The 16,451-nt window shown below is 35.8% G+C and overlaps 1 long non-coding RNA gene across 1 annotated transcript in view; it reads left to right on the top strand.

Moving 5' to 3' along the window:
- LOC114666432 (uncharacterized) overlaps nt 1-16,159 on the top strand; it is a 37,366-nt gene extending 21,207 nt beyond the window's left edge. The window contains exons 3-4 of the long non-coding RNA XR_003718582.2: nt 1,528-1,669; nt 9,705-16,159. This is a non-coding gene — a long non-coding RNA (uncharacterized LOC114666432). The remainder of the gene's footprint in view (nt 1-1,527; nt 1,670-9,704) is intronic.
- The last annotated feature ends 292 nt before the right edge of the window (nt 16,160-16,451 follow it).

Here is a 16,451-nt window from a genome sequence, read left to right as displayed (position 1 = left end):
CTCAGTGTAAATGTGTTTTTTTAGCACAGAGTGGAATAAAATCAAAAGTGCTGAACTCGCTCAATGTCTCAACCTTGCAGGATTTAGTCAGGATCAGAACAGAAGGCTCATCACTTGAGCAGTTTGATCCCATGCCCCCTGACTGGCATTCTGATGGTAAGTGACGCAGAGCCTGAGTAAAATACTTGGTTCTTAATAACAATACATAGTTTGAAAGTTATAATGACATTCAGTTACCTTAATCATCAAGATGGATACAAAAATATAAGGGAAGGATGCACTGCACAGGAGAAGCAGAAGAATTAGGCACACATATGTGGAGGTTAGATAGGTAAGAGATTGAAAGATTAATATTTCACACATTTTTTTATTTGGCACCTTAATCAAAGCTATTGGCTCCTAATTCTTTTCTATTAGGTGCCAACTGGCTCCTTGAGGTGAAGTTTTGTCTGGAGTGCTAAAGTTATACTCAGCTATTAGTTCAAGAGAGGGGAATACCTGCTGTGAAGTCTGTTTGATTAGCAGAGTGTTAAATACAGAGTAACACCTGACAGCTTAACACAGTATGCCTGTGGCATGGATGCAACTAGTGGTAATAAAACATTTTGTCTCTTTGGGTGTGAGAGTTTGTGAACAGTTACTGTTTCATAAAGTTCAGTGATATGTATTGTACATTTTTTGGATAAGAATTTTATGCTGCAAAATAATGCAAAAAAAAAACGAGAACAGGGTTTTCCATAGCTGAATGCATGGATTTGATTCTCAAAAAATAATCAACACCAATTATTAATATGTTAAATTTGTGACTCTAACTTTTAGTACGTGTATGCAAAGTAGATATATTATTAGAGAATATACATGTAAATATGTTTTTGAAATCAAACCTGTGCCATTATAAAGGATTCCAACGACCCAGGCACAAACTGTTTTCATTTTTATGGCATGGCAGGTAGTAACCATTGCTTTAAAACTTGAGACAGTAAGTTTACAATTGACAGTATACTTTTGAATGAAGGATGGGATTCATTTTGTTTCCTGAGTAAAGCGTATTTATTTGTTGGTTACACATGGCAATAAGCCTTTGACGTGAACTTTTATCTCTTAGTATTTTAAACTTCCTTAGGAAAAGTGGTTTGACCGTTGTGCTTTTGTAAAGTTCTGTGATATGTTTTATACATTCTTTTGTGTGAGTTTTTTGTTGTCATCCCTTTTTTCTTATGCTATCACTATTACTGTTTTTCTGGAATACTTTTATAACACTTTTTAGTCATATTTTTCCTACCTTTTGCAATGAGTGTTAACAGCAACTCCACTTGACATAAAGGAAGATATGACATTTTTTACATACTGTTATAATATCTAATAATATGAATTTAAATTAGACTGGATATAGTGACATTCGGTAGAGAAAAATTATCATAAGAACTATGGTTTCTGGATGGTTTTAGGCAGTCAGTGTATGCCACCTCAATTTATAACTGTATTTAAGCATGACTGGATTCTTTTTCCTTTTTAATCGCTCTACAGATGATGTGCCAACTCTTTGATGTCTCTAACATGCAGAATTCCTGTGAAACTGAGCGGAAGGTGCAGAATCTTGGTGGACTTCCCTGGTGTCTGCCTTTGGTTGAAGCTGAACTCAAGCTTTTTGAGGATGCTTATCTTCTTGGTATGTATTCCTAAATGAAAAACATTTTAGAATAGCAGTGGGGTGAAGTTTAATGCAGATGACTTTGGGTCTGTCAAATGAGTCAAAAATTAAAGATATAATATTCATAGAAAACGTAAATACTCAGATATATTTGAATGTAAGTTAAAATTTTAGGTGATACGTGTATGTTTATACATTGTGTGTCTTTTTATGTATTACTAATAAAATGTTTAAGCTGATGACTATCACACTATTGTTTACAATTCAAGTTCACTTTATTTAAAAATTAAAATGAATTTGATTCTTGAAAACTGAGCCCTTAACATAGGCAGGATTTTCTTTTTATAATGTAATCAAAGAAACCGCGCTCATATGAAGGCCAAACAAAATTGCTCATGACTGCTCAAGCATGTTAAATATCGTTAATGTATGTATTTTTTCCATGCAAGGGATCTGTTTTCTCCTAATGATCAAAAACGTAACATTACAACCGCCCCATGTAATCATATAACAACATACAGGACTAAACTAAACTTGGTGTCTTTATTTTCCCCATTACATTTGCCACAAAAAGCTTGTATCCTGAAATTTTTGGATTACACCTCATTGCTTTAGACAGTGTTTGTCGAATCAGCAATCATGCAAAATTCACGCTTTGTGGGTGATCATATGTTGGCTGAAATGGCTGACATTAAAAAGGCTGCTTAAAATGGTGAATTTAAATCTGTTGCAATAAAAAAAAATATATGCCAGTCATTTTCTATTGTCATCATTAAGAATATGTCAGTTTTTGCTTACTGCAATGTATATTGAACAGGTGTAACAAGGCAATAGCAGTAAGTTAGGGATTTCTGTTTAAGAATGAACTGGAATCGGGTCAGGAACAAAATGATACTTTCAGAGTGTTGGAGTAAGAACATGTTTTAAAGTATTTCTCCAACTGCAGATCCAAGAGCAGAGAGTGGGGTTGAAAAATCTGTACAAAATTCAAAAATTTGTGTGAGGCGAAACAAACAAGTTTACTTTTATGATCACGTGTCATTTTTTGCAGTCAAATAAAACTTTTTAAAATGCATTCAATTTATATATGAATAGTGACATTTGGATTGATAGATCCAGGAGACTTCTAGAAGATTTCTAGATAGTACATTAGAGGAAGTTGTCTTGATTTACATTTAAAAAAGAACAACTTCTTTCCAATATTGATTTTGACCATCAATCTCGGAAGTGCTATAGTTTCTTTTTCCTGTAGTGTATTTTTTTGCAGTTAATGCATTCATCTTTATTGTTGAAAGTGCAATTGCCCATCAGCTTTCAAAGTCAGTATCTGCCTTTGATTTTTCCTGGAGACTTTATGTTGTCTGTAAACAGTAGTAGTTCCATTAGATGCTTTTGTATAAATTATTAGAATGATTCATTCATAGAAATACAAGCTTGTTGGGTTTTCAAGCAAGGCTGACACTTTGTTAACCAACAAAACAAAAAGTGAGGGAAAAAAAGGTACAGTTTGACACTTCCCTGATACCAGAGCTAGTGGGTGAGGTCACAGATGACAAAATATTAGCCCCTGTCATCCAAATTGTCTTTGTGTTTTTTTCACACCCCTGGATATCTGCCCGTGAAGGTAATATAGACATTTTATTATATCCTAGCAAGGAATATTATTTCATTTATACTGTACATAATAAATTGATAGAGCTTGTCACAAATTTTGCATATAAGGGCACTAGTGCAACCCTGGAAATTATAATTTTTTATTAAGTTTTGTATTGTCTGCTGTAACCTCTGAACTTTAATGATGCTCAGTTTTTCATGTTTTCTCATGCTGCATGGTTCAAAGTCCAAGATGCTTATTTTTTGTTTAACATAGTGCATATTATATAGTAATATCAGAAATAGCAGTTGCTTCTAGTTGATTACTCGGAGTCAAGTCCACTGTGACTCTGTGGTCCTTCTCTTAAGGTGTACTTTCAAGTCTCAGACCTCCCTTTGTGTATTCAGATCTCAGATTTCTACTTACTGTGTATAGCACTTTACATTTACTAACATTACATTTCTGAAACAAATCTGGCCAAGCCTGCATGCTTGTCAATGATCCAGCTAAATCTGCCATTCTACCTAGTTTGGTATCATCTGCCAGCTTAACCAGCTTGTTGTTTTTATTCTTACTTAGATCATTTATATATTTTAAAAAGATCAGCAGCCCCAACACTACCCTGACAAGCAGCGTCGCCTTACTTCCTGTTTTAGTCAATGTTGCACCCTCCTATGACTATTACATTTCCAACTTATTTTTAATTCGATGCTCAACCTCTCATGCAAGACCTTATAAGATATCTTCTGAAAATTATGATAAATATTATCACATTCTTCTCTATGATTGAATTCTCTTGTTGCTTCCTTATAGAATACTATCACATTAGTAAAGCGTGACTTCTCTTGTTTGAACTCATGCTGACTGTTCACTAACACACCTGATTTTGACATGTTTGTGGTAAAGTGAGGCCCATGGCTGGTGGGCACATATCAGATAAATGATTGTTGCTCTTGGGGCTATGGTAGCGTGGTGAAAGAAGTTCCCGTGCGCAGAGTGGGAGCGGATGGCCCTCCACTCAGTGTACACATGCAGGATTGCCCGCGACCCTAGTTGGTGCCAGGAGCTGCTGATTGCCACAGCTGCGTCACATCCCTGTTTTAAAAGAGGAGTGTGAGTGCTAGAGGGGAGGAAAGGAGATAATAGATTGGCCAGTGAGAGAGAGAGATGAAGGAGGTGGAAAGAATAGAGAGTACTGAAAGAGAGACGGGAGCGTGAGCCTGTGCAGCAGAACAGAGGCAGATAATAATACATTTTATTTATATAGCGCCTTTCCCATGCTCAAGGCACTTCACAGAGTTTAAGATAGAACAGCAGGGTATACAGTATATAGCATTGTACAAACCAGATAAATAAATAATGAAGATTACGACAGTGAATTCAGAGAAAAAAAAGCCTAACAGACAACATAATTGATGGCATAGCACACACACACAGGTTACATGAGCATCTTGACATAAAGATAAACTGAAAGAAGGGTAATAAAGTCAAGTAGAGCTAAAAGCCTTCCTGAACAGATGAGTTTTGAGTTGTTTTTTAAAAGAATTCATGGATTCAGCTGACTTGATTAATTTTGGTAGGTCATTCCAGAGTCTGGGTGCTATATCTGAAGGCCCTGTCATCCATGAAGTGTAGATTAGTGTGGGGCACAACAAGATTACCAGAATCAGAGGACCTTAGTGGGCGGGCAGGCACATACTGATGGAGAAGGTCACTGATGTAGTTTGGCGCAAGGTTATTTAAGGCTTTGTAGGTTATTATTAGGATTTTGTATTCGATTCTGTAAGACACAGGGAGCCAGTGAAGACGGAGCAGGATGGGTGTGATGTGCTCGCTGCTGCTGGTTCGAGTAAGGACTCTTACAGCCGAGTTTTGAGTAAACTGGAGCTGTGATATAAGATTAGAAGGGGCACCTGCCAGTAGGGAATTACAATAATTGATGCGGGATGTGATTAAAGCATGGACAAGTTTCTCAGCATTAGAAAAGGAGAGGAAGGACCGAACACGGGATATGTTGCTGAGGTGAAAGTAAGAAAGTTTCTTAATGTGGTTTATGTGGGCAGAATAAGAAAGGGAGGAATCAAAAATGACACCAAGTTCCTTTGCAGTAGAGGCAGGTCTGATGAGATCACCACCAAGATGGACTGGGAAGGAGTTCATTTTATTAAGTTGCACTTTAGTCCCAATTTTCAGGAGTTCAGTTTTGTTGCAATTTAATTTTAAAGAGTTCTGCTCCATCCAGGTATTAATTTCACTGAGGCAGGTTGTGAGCTAAGAAAGCTCTGATGAAGTTCCACTTTTAACATTGAAATAAAGCTGAGTATCGTCTGCATAAAAATGATAACCCAGTCCATAGCTACGAATAATATGGCCAAGGGGAAGCATATAAATACAGAAGAGAAGAGGACCGAGGACAGAGCCCTGAGGAACTCCTTGTGTGACTGGCGCTGAACTGGATCTGCTGTTACCAAGACTAACAAACTCTTGCCTATCAGTCAGATAGGACTTGAACCACTGGACGGCAGTGCCAGAGATACCCAGAATGTTCTCCATTCTGGACAGTAGAATGTCATGTCTGACAGTGTCAAATGCTGCACTGAGGTCTAACAGAATTAATATGCTGGTTTGTCCAGAGTCTGCTGCCATAAGCAAATCATTGGTTACCTGTAGCAGAGCAGTTTCACAGCTGTGCTGCGCCCTGAAACCAGACTGAAAGGGTTCCGTCAAGTTATTAGAGGTTAAGTAATTGGTGAGTTGGGAAGCTACAACACGCTCAAGAGCTTTTGACAGAAAAGGTAAGTGGGAAATAGGCCGGAAGTTGTTAAGACTGTCAGCATCAAGACAAGACTTTTTTAACATTGGGGTTACAGAAGTGATTTTAAAAGTGAGCGGCACAGAGCCAGTGTCAAGGGATGAGTTTATTATTGTTTTAACAGTCGGGATTATGGCATGGAGCCAGGATTTAAGTAGTGTGCTGGGTCCGGTACACAAGTAGTCAGCCTCATCTTACAAAGCAGGTTATTAACAAACGCAGATGTGACTGGTGTGAACTTAGAGAAGGAGCTGGATGGAGTGGGAAAACAGGAAGAGATATAAACAGATGATGTATTTATGTTAGTTGAATTGTTTAGATCTTTAATTTTGTTATGGAAAAAGTAGAAGAATTCCTCACAGACTTCAGTAGAAGAGGTAGTTGGGCCAGATGTGGGTTGGATTAGTTTATTAACTACAGAAAACAAAACCCTTGGGTTATCGTGGTCACTTTCTATTATTCTGCTATAATGGGTGTTCTTGGCAGCAGTTAGTGCTTCTCTGTAAGCTCTTTGGTGGTCAGAGAAAGCCTGGATGTGCACGGTGAGGCCAGACTTACATGACATTCTCTCAAGGCGTCGGCCAGCTGCTTTCGTAGATCGCAATTCTGAATTATACCAAGGAGCTGAACGCTTAAAGGAAACCTCCTTATGTTTTAAAGGTGCTGTTTTATCTAATGCTGAATGAAGGGCTGTGTTATAGTGGTCAACAAGACTGTCTAGTGTTGACGGAATAGGTGCAGACAGTAAAAGATCAGAAATGGATCCAGAAAGGGTAGAGGGACAGATATTTTTAAGATTTCTGTAAGAAATTTGTCATTTACAGGTAAGAGGACAGAGAGATAATGAGACAGTGAAAAGAACTACTTTATGGTCAGAGAGTCCCAAATCAGTGATGTAAATGTTGGCAATAGATAATCCAGAAGTACAGATCAGATCCAATATATGACCACCAGAGTGGGTGGGAAAATCAGCATGCTGTGTCAAGTCAAAACAGTCCAATAAGGATAGGAATTCATTTGTCAGTTTAGATGTTCAGATGGTCAGGATTGGAGCCTCAGGACAAGAGGCCAGGGGCTGTAGAAGGGGCGCTCCTACTGATCGATCACCAGGGAATTTGGAGTGGCCCGACAGCGATGTCTCCTGCAAGGGCCGAGTGTGAGTGACTGGAGACAACTTTGGCTCAGCATGGCGCTCCAGCATTGCCTGAGGAATGGCAATGGGGACCTTTTTTTTAAAAAAAAGACTGTCTGTACTCAAAGTTTAACCTTACTTTTTAAAGGAACATTCATTTATTGGATTTTACCCTCCACACCGTTCACGGTTTGTTTTATGTTGTTTTATTATTTATTTATTGACTTCTGAAGCAAGGTACTATGGACACTGATTCTTTGATTTGTTTTGACTTTTTTTAATAAAAGCATTGGGAACCTTATGCACCTACCCCTTGCTATGTGTCTGTTTTGTCCTCATCTGCCTGGCTAATCTGTTACATTATCGATAGTGTCAGGTTTAAGAGCCTCCTAAAACGGAACTGGAAGAGTGGAGCCAACCCACACCATCACAATGTGCTGCTTGAGCTTTTCCTTAATAGTTATTTTTGTTCATTTACCCGTGATGCATGTTAAGCTTACTGGCTTGTAGTCACGTGGATCTGCCCAATCACCCCATAACAGAATAATATTTGTTATTTTCCAGTCCTTAGGAATTTCTCCAGTGCAAGGCAACATTTTAAAATTTTGCATCAAGGGTTTATTTATGTGTTCACTAAACTCCCTAAGCACCCAAAGATAAATGTTATCTGGTTCTGGTGATTTGTTAGATTTCAGGCTATTTAATCTAAGCAGTATTTCTCTTTCTACAATTTTCAAATCACAAAGTACTTCTTTAGTATTACTCATTACTGCTGGGAGGCTATCCACACAGCCACACTTTGATTTTCTATTATGATTTATTCTTGGCTGGTGTTGTCTTATTCTGTTGTCAGTGCTGATATCTGGCCAGACCCAAGGTTAATTCTGAGGCATTTCCTGCCATGACTAAGTTATGCAGTTTATCTTAACTGTCTTAAATGAAGGAGACTGTTCTGGTACTTGTTGACTAGGAAAGAATGAATCTCCAAAAGTGTATTACCAGTGTTCTCTGTTTTGCTGCCGTTAGTTAGGAAGGCAGTATGACAGATAAGAACACTAAGAGGCTGGACAAGTTGGTGAAGAAGGCTGGCTCGGTGCTGGGTAGGACTGTTGACTTACTGAGAATTGTGGTGGAATGGTATATGATGAAGAAGGTGCAGGCCATCCTTGACAATAGCAGTTACCCCCTTTACAACATTTTGGTGGGTCAGAGAAGTAAACGTAGCAGTCATATTCTCTCACTGCACAGAATGCTTTACTAGATCATTCGTTTGTACTCCTGAGAGATTCTGTAATGTTGTTGTTAATACTAGTGATTCATGACCTGATCACCACTCTCAATACATACTGAGCATCTCTAATATGAAATTCCAAAATCCAAAATACAGTAATCCTAAGTCTGAAGCTTTTTGAGGTCTGCCGTGATGCCTCCTCTAATTTATTTATTATTATTTATTTATTTATTACTGCCGAACAAAAGTGAACAACATATATCCAGATTCCAAAAATGTTTATTCATTCTGAGCCAGGAAGGATGGATTATTTTCCATGAAGCTCCACAAAGCTACAATACATGATCAGCAACCAGGGTTGGGTCCCCCATGAATCAGTGAGCACCATGAAGCACCATTACTTGATCAATTATTGAGGAGGAGAGGAGTTCCCCTGTGAAGCACTATGATGCTGAATAGATACTGCAGGGCAGTTTTAACATGTTGTGCAGGGGGTTTTGGGGGCGAACTGGTAACACCTGTACTATGCAATAGGAATGTCACTACTTAGGATGAACATAAGCAGCTCCTTTTTTCTTCGTGCCTTTATTTAAATATGAGTTCAGTAAAGTGGTCAGATTACATTAGGAAAACTGGACACTGCTGCAAATTGCCTTTTTATGTTAGCAAAAACAGGTTATGTTTTATGTATGTACACCCCCTCCATACAAAAATTGGATATAGCATCTTGTCTGACAATTAAAGGCACAATGAACATGAAGAAGTGAAGCTTGGCCGAAATATTCCTGACCCGTCGGCCAGTTTCCTGAGAAATGACAACAGGTATCCGATATAAACTGATGAAAAACCAGAAGAAATTCTTCAGTGCTAATATGCAACATTTAATCTTTTTAAAGAGTACCAAAAATACAGTCTGTACATTAAAACTATGATTTTTTGAGGTATAATATGTAGCACATATAATAACTTGGTAATGTGCTCTGTAGTAGGAATTATATATGTAAGTCATTATTTAGCTGGTTTGGCTGCATTTCCCTACTTGATCAAGGGTGTCACCGATATTATCTTATTATGTATATGCATATATTCTGAAATCTGAAATACTTCTGGTTCTAGGCATTTTGCATTAGAGATACTCAACCTGTGTAAAACACGTATGACTTTGTGTGGAAAAGACTAAGTTCTGCATTGAACATATCCTTTATAGCACTGTTGAAACATGTTTAGCTGGTTTATTGCACTTAGATTTTATGTTTTGTTTTTTTTTGTTTTTTTTTCCTCCAGATTTTAATTTCTGCAAAGACTGCCAAACAAGATTATAGCCTGCTTGAAGCCCCAATACGACCAGTATGTTGCCTTCTGTTCCAGAAAGACCAACAGCAACCCTCTGTTTCTGCAAAGGGCATGATTGTAGCCCTGGAAGCAAAAACGGTTTAGCAATACAATTTTTAGTTCACAGCATTTTATTTTTGCCTTCTGGATTACATTTTTCCAAGTAGCACGCAAGCATTAAAAGCACATTTAGCACTTTTTTGGGGTGGAGTTAGTTTTACACTTAAAATCATCAGTGTTTGTGCCTCATGCACTGATATTCCACAGTATGAAGATCTTTGTGTTTTCAAAGCTCTGCTTATTTCTTCACTTCCTTTATTGTTGTGTTCTAATGGATATGTATTTTTTTTAACTCATGGTGTAAGGCTAAGTAGTTGTTTATTAAAATGAAGAACAGAATATTTTAGGTTTGCTTTTGTCTCGAAAGTTAGGATTTTCAGTGTCTGCTGAGACACTCTGCAGTGACAAATAAGCTTGCTTGGAAGAGGTGTAGGATATAGTGAAACACAGTTAACAAAATGAGCAAATCAAGGTAAAGTGATAAAAAATTAGTTTTCATACTTCTTATGCATTTGCAGTGGAAGTGTTTATTTAACATTTTGCACTTAGTTTACAGATAGGAAAAATATTTAATTATTTTCTGCCCTTTGAACTGTGGTATGAATTTTGTGTATTTGATGGCAGAAGAATCACTAGATGTCCTGAGCTACTAGTCCTTCTGTTTCAGAACAACTGTATAAATGTTTATGGGTGTGTTTTTTTCTTTTTGGGCTATAGATTATTACATTACTGTACTAAAGCTTTGCATGGCTGAACCCTTGCAATGTATTTCTTAAGACTTTTTTTCCTGTAATTCTGCAAAAGCTTGTTTACACTTTGTTTTTAGTTAATTCTTATACCTAATATAGGACTATCACAGGTTGGATAACCTCGACAGACATCAGTATACTGAAAGGAAATTTTACTACATTTTTCTGAGGAGATTATTTTTTTAAAACCAACTGTTATCCAATTTTTTGTATCATTCTTAAAATAGCTAATTGATTCCAAGTCATACTACTCAGGCCAAAGTCTGGACTGATCAGTGCTGGACAATTTTCTATTTCTTTTCATTTGATTCAAAATGCAACATTAAAACTGCCTTTTAGGGAAGAGTAAAGAATTATGTTTCAGACCTAAGTGGATAGCGGATAGAAACAAAGTGGTTTTTTTTTTAGTTGTTTTTCTTGTTTTTAATATCACCTAAGTATGTGGGTATGTGCAATATGTTCTTTATAAATAATTGTGAAACAAGTGACAAGTTGTTTAAGAACAACAAAATCACCAACGTCTTCCATTTTAAGATGTATAGTTCCATGCGTATTAGCTTAACAGCACATGATAGTGCCATGTTAGTAGCCATGCATGTTAGCAATGCTTGCAAAACTAGCAATTTTAACAAGAATTGATATCCATTGGAGCTGTGGTAAGAGAATGAGGCATCCAAGTTGTTTTTATTTTATTTTATTTTGCAAACTGAAAAGGCACTGAACATATTTAATACTGTAGGTGGTGGGGGGTGTTTAATTTGTAGACCTCTAGGCATTTCAACAAAACTGATTTTTCGTAACACAATAACATGGAACATTTAGTTATGTGTCTAGTTTTAAATAATTCATTAGGGTTTGATATCTTTGTGATGTAAATCTAAAATAAAATTAAAATTGTTGCGTACTGCTTAAACTGTACAAGTATACAGTATTAAATGGAGGCTGCAAAACCAAAGTCTGCCTTCAGAAACCATTTTAACCCTTTACAGCACTTTTCCAATACTAGAGCATAGTTAGGTCTAGACTGCCCTTTATTCAATTTATTTATTTTTCCATTAACCAAAGGAGAGTTAGTTATATCTGTGCATTGTATGCTAAGATTCAGCATGTTGTTTTTTTTCATTTATTGTTTTCTTGTTAGCCCCTCATGTTCAGTGTGTAAATTTTGAACAGTGTATGTTCCACAAAAAGGTCATTGTGTGTTCTTTAAACAACATAATACATTTTAAATGTTTTGGCAGTATTGAGTTTTGCATAATGAAAAAGAGTAGGAAATAGGTAAAATAAATATAGGAAAACAAAATTTACATGAACAGCTTCTTAAACCATTTTATACATATAGTGCTGAACCTTGTTTAGCATCACCTTGCTTAATTCCAGAGTGTCTTACATACTATTATTAAAGTCATTTTCTAACCCATTTAGCTCTGAACATACCGTAGTCGCGGAGGGTTTTTGAGCCTATCCCAGAAAGCACAGAGACCAAGGCAGGAACAGACCCAGGACAGGGTGCCATTCCATTGCACGGCAAACACACACACTGCCCAATTTATTGTGTCCAATTTAACATCGCCAGTTCACCTAACCTTTATGTCTTTGGACTGTGGGAGGAAACCCAAGCAGACACTGGAAGAATATTCAAACTCTACACAGGGAGGACCCAGGACACAAACCCTAGTCTCCTTACTGCGAGATAGCAGTGCTACCATTGCGCCACTACGCCACCCTGTTATTAAAGTAAAAGCATGAAATGTGAAAAAGAAAGCATAATAAAATACAAAAGCCAATGCTCAATTACATGGTGCTTACCTGTTTTCAGCAATCAGTTGTGTGTGTAGTATATGCTTTGAACCACACAAAACTGAAAGAGTTTCATCACTCCTTAATGCCCTTTTCTTGTATTAAACGAGTCTTTATTGTGTAATCTGTTGTAATCCTTTGACCTCTGGAACAAAGTAAGAGTGCTAAGTGAGATTCAATTGGAAAGCTGTTTTAGTGAATATCAGGCTACAGAAATGTGGTACTTGGGTGTTCAGTAGCAGATAAATATTTCACAGTATTTTTAGAGTTAAGCATTGAGCTTGCTAATTTTTTTGTTAATAACAATTATATATTAGTGGTATTCTCACTACTTCAATGTTTTTAATTAAGTATAAAAATGTTTCATAGGCTGAGAGTCCAAATTTGGTTTGATGCTCCTGCATTCTCTGTATAGAAAAATGTTTTGATTTTATTTAAATTAATTAGCCAGACCCCCTAGAAGCCAATAAGTTAGTGTCCTGCCATTGATTAAACATTATTACATGCTTAAAAAAATAAAAAGGATGACTCAGCCTCTGATTACTTGCCCTAGGGTGTCGATTATATTTTTGTCATATAAATTATTACATAATTACGAATGAATTAGTTCTAGTTATAGACAGTAGAGTAGTGCTTAGCTAAACATATTTAAGCGCAAAATACCTCACATTTTCAACTTCAGATAGCACACCATCTAGGTAAATCCTAATGCAAATTAAGCCATATTTTGATATTAGAATATTAGAAGCAATAATAATGTTATGCATGAACTAGTGTTGGAATGATACGATCATACAGTAGGTAGAATGAATAAACATATATAGTGATTATTGTTAAATAATGTAGGGGAAAGGAGGCAAGTTTTATTAGCTGGATTAACGGTAGAAATCTGTCTATATTTTTACTTGTACTGCATGAATGGACTTGAACAGTCCTGTATTTCTGGTGTATTATGTGGGTGCAAAGTTATGAACAAATGATTTTCCAGTTCTTTTAGACAGCTTTTTTTACATGTCTGCTCAAACACAATATTTATGTAGCTTGTATTATAAAAATTAACCATTGAAAAAAATCTTTGAGATAAATTTTTTGCTGTAAATAAACTCCTGTCCAGTGTCAGATCTTCATACAGATCTCTCCAAGTCAGTGGTGATAATTTCCTTCAGTATTTTTTTTTTTGTGTTTTTTTGTTTTGTTTTGGTTTTTTTTCCCTATAACTAATATAACCAACAGGTTTAACATTCCTTACGTTGAATACAGAGCCAGAAGAGATACCAGCAAGGGATCCCTACATAATTTTTTTAGCGCTATCTTTCCTTAAATTTTAAATGCCAAACTCGTGAAGCATTGTGTTTTTAATTTGCAAAGTGTATTCCTTTTAGTAAACCTAACTGGAGATTTTTACTATTATTTGAAAACCTTGCAGCAAATTCCACATTTCACAATTAATCCTTGCTAAATTAAAAAGATGGGAGAGCACTTCTAAAACCAACTCCTCTGTAGATAAGTGAATTGTAAACTGTCTTGACCAGTCTTGAATAGCTGTTTTCTTAGTAAACATCAGCAATGAATGGAAGACTGGTGTTAACAACCTATTATGTATAAACACTTTGTCAGTACTACAATATCTCCAAAAAACAAGCTAACAGCACTAATAACTTTTTGCCACGTGTTTATAATTTATCAAGAGAGAGGATTTTTTTTTTTAAATTTAAAGATAAGGTACTGCAAATAAGAATATGCATGTTGTCAGAAGTGTTAAAATTAGTTAATACTGGAAAGGAATGCATAATGCAGATTTAGGTGATATTTGAAAAAGCAATAGTACAAAAAGTTCCAATGTATTGAACAAGTAGGGGGTGTACTGATGTACATTTTGTAACTGTTGTCTATGAAGCCACTAAGTTACATGGCTTTCTCTGTGTTAATACAATGAATATTTAGTCTGATTAAAGTGTTCCGTTTTAGTGCTTTCTTCACTTTAATTTGCTAGTTTACTCATGGTCTGGCAATATATGCAGACAGTACATGCATTGTAATGATTGGTAAAAAAAATGTTTTTTAAAAAGGTGGTAAATTAAGCATGTTAAGCTAAATTATTTTCTAATTGTCTCAGACTGTTGCATCAGTGCTGTTTTGTGCACAATTAATACCTATCTTAATCGGAGGTTTTGGTGCAAGTAGCATCATTACACTTTGTTGGACACATTTCTAACAATTGTATTTGTATACATTTTTTTGTATTAACACTCATAATCCTTTCAAGTTTTCTGGTGATATAAGATCTTATGACAAAAGCAGCAAGGTTATGTTTAATTTTAATTTTATTTTTTAAGACTCCTTTGTAGTCGATTACCAAGTTGTTTTTTTCACTGCACCTTAATATCTTAAACCACAGCACATGTGTGTATTTTTGAAATCCTGATGCCTGTGACCTTGTGGAACAAATTTGGAGCACATCTCCTGATTATCTGTTACAAGGCAATTCTTGGTATATTTGGTAAACCAGTCCTCAGACCTACATAGCCTACTAGCTGGGCTGGAAACTTGAAAGCATTAAGGCAATATCACTTTACTTAACTTGATGATGTGCTATTGATATAAACATATCCTCTTCTGGTGATCAAGGTGTTTGCTATTTGGAAGAGTATTTTGAGAAAGTGGCATTTGGTTGAAATTTTAAAATGTAAATGAAACGTTCTGCCAAAAGGACATGTAGCAACAGGTATCAAATTTGGTTCAACTCCTGTTTAAGTAGCATCCTCCTCGATAATTCTCCAGACAGACGTTTGCCAGCCAGTTCTTGTTTATGAAAACATTGGTGTTGGGTATAGAAACAGCTTTTAATTAGAAAAACTCTTGTAAGATTTAGTTTTCTTAAATTTTAAGTTAGTTCTTTTAAAGATTATTAATTTTGGTGCACCTGGCACACACTTTGCCATGCCTTTGATTTATTTGCTTCAGTTCACACATATATATATATATATATATATATATATATATATATATATATATATATATATATATATATATATAAACTTTGCACCCATGAGCTACGATGTTATTTCTTTATCCTTAAAGCTTTAAAAGCTCTGTAATTAGTCTGATCAGCTTAATATTTTGGTCCTTTTGCCGTTTTCCATCAGAAGTTTTCAGGTAAAAGCTTTATGTGGACTTGACACTTCTGGTAGTGATGAACCAAGAATGTGAAATATATCTGTACTGTGTATACTCAAGGAACAAAAAAATGAATGCTTTGCTGAATTCACATATCCAACGTGTACAAAGTTTACTAGCAGCTGACATTTTCACATAGAAAGGAAAAAGGAAAAAAAAAGAGAGTTTTAGTGTTTCACCCATTCTTTTTTTTCACACAAATTTGTGTTTTACATAAAGTCTCCTGAAGGGTGATCATTGTGTTGATAATAGTTTAATTCAGTTAGGAATGTTGACTGGTAAAATTAGAGTATTTGAAATGGCATAGGTAGACTGTTTGTTTTTTTTATAAATCATGTTATCTGTACATACTGTACATTTAATTACATGCTTTTCACCCACAATCTTAAAAGTTTTTCTTTTTTTTTTTTTTGTGGTTTTACAATTCTGGGACATTTTTGTTTTAACTGGTATTTGTTTTGACACAGTTTGCATTGAACTATGCACTTCACAGATGAGAATATGTCGATGTGTTAATGGAAATGAGAATTCATGTGAAATGGTTTTGTATATTTGCAACCTCTGTATCAAAACTTCTGCAGCAATAAAAGCAGCATGGTGCCATTGGAGCACTAGAGTGTATTTTGTTTTATCTTTATTTGTATCCTTTTTTAATTATTGGTCCTCTTATGTGGAATTTTTTGGGACATTTCAAACTTCTGAATTATGGCAACTACCCAGAAATTCTACAGATCAGCAGAGCAGTTATTTTTGTTTGGTTCATCTCACAAACGGCATTCCAAAAGGCCACTCAGTGTTTGGTGCAGTGCTATGGACAAACTATACATAAAAGCCACCCATTAAAGCTCATATTACACTTGTATTTTTGCCATATTGTTTGACGTTTTTCCTGAGCCCAAACCAAATGTGATAC

The sequence above is a fragment of the Erpetoichthys calabaricus genome, chromosome 16 (genome assembly GCF_900747795.2).
Source record: "Erpetoichthys calabaricus chromosome 16, fErpCal1.3, whole genome shotgun sequence".
In the NCBI taxonomy this organism is placed as follows: domain Eukaryota; kingdom Metazoa; phylum Chordata; class Cladistia; order Polypteriformes; family Polypteridae; genus Erpetoichthys; species Erpetoichthys calabaricus.
The sequence above is the reverse complement of the archived record's forward strand: the minus strand, read 5'-3'. Positions and strand labels throughout refer to the sequence as shown.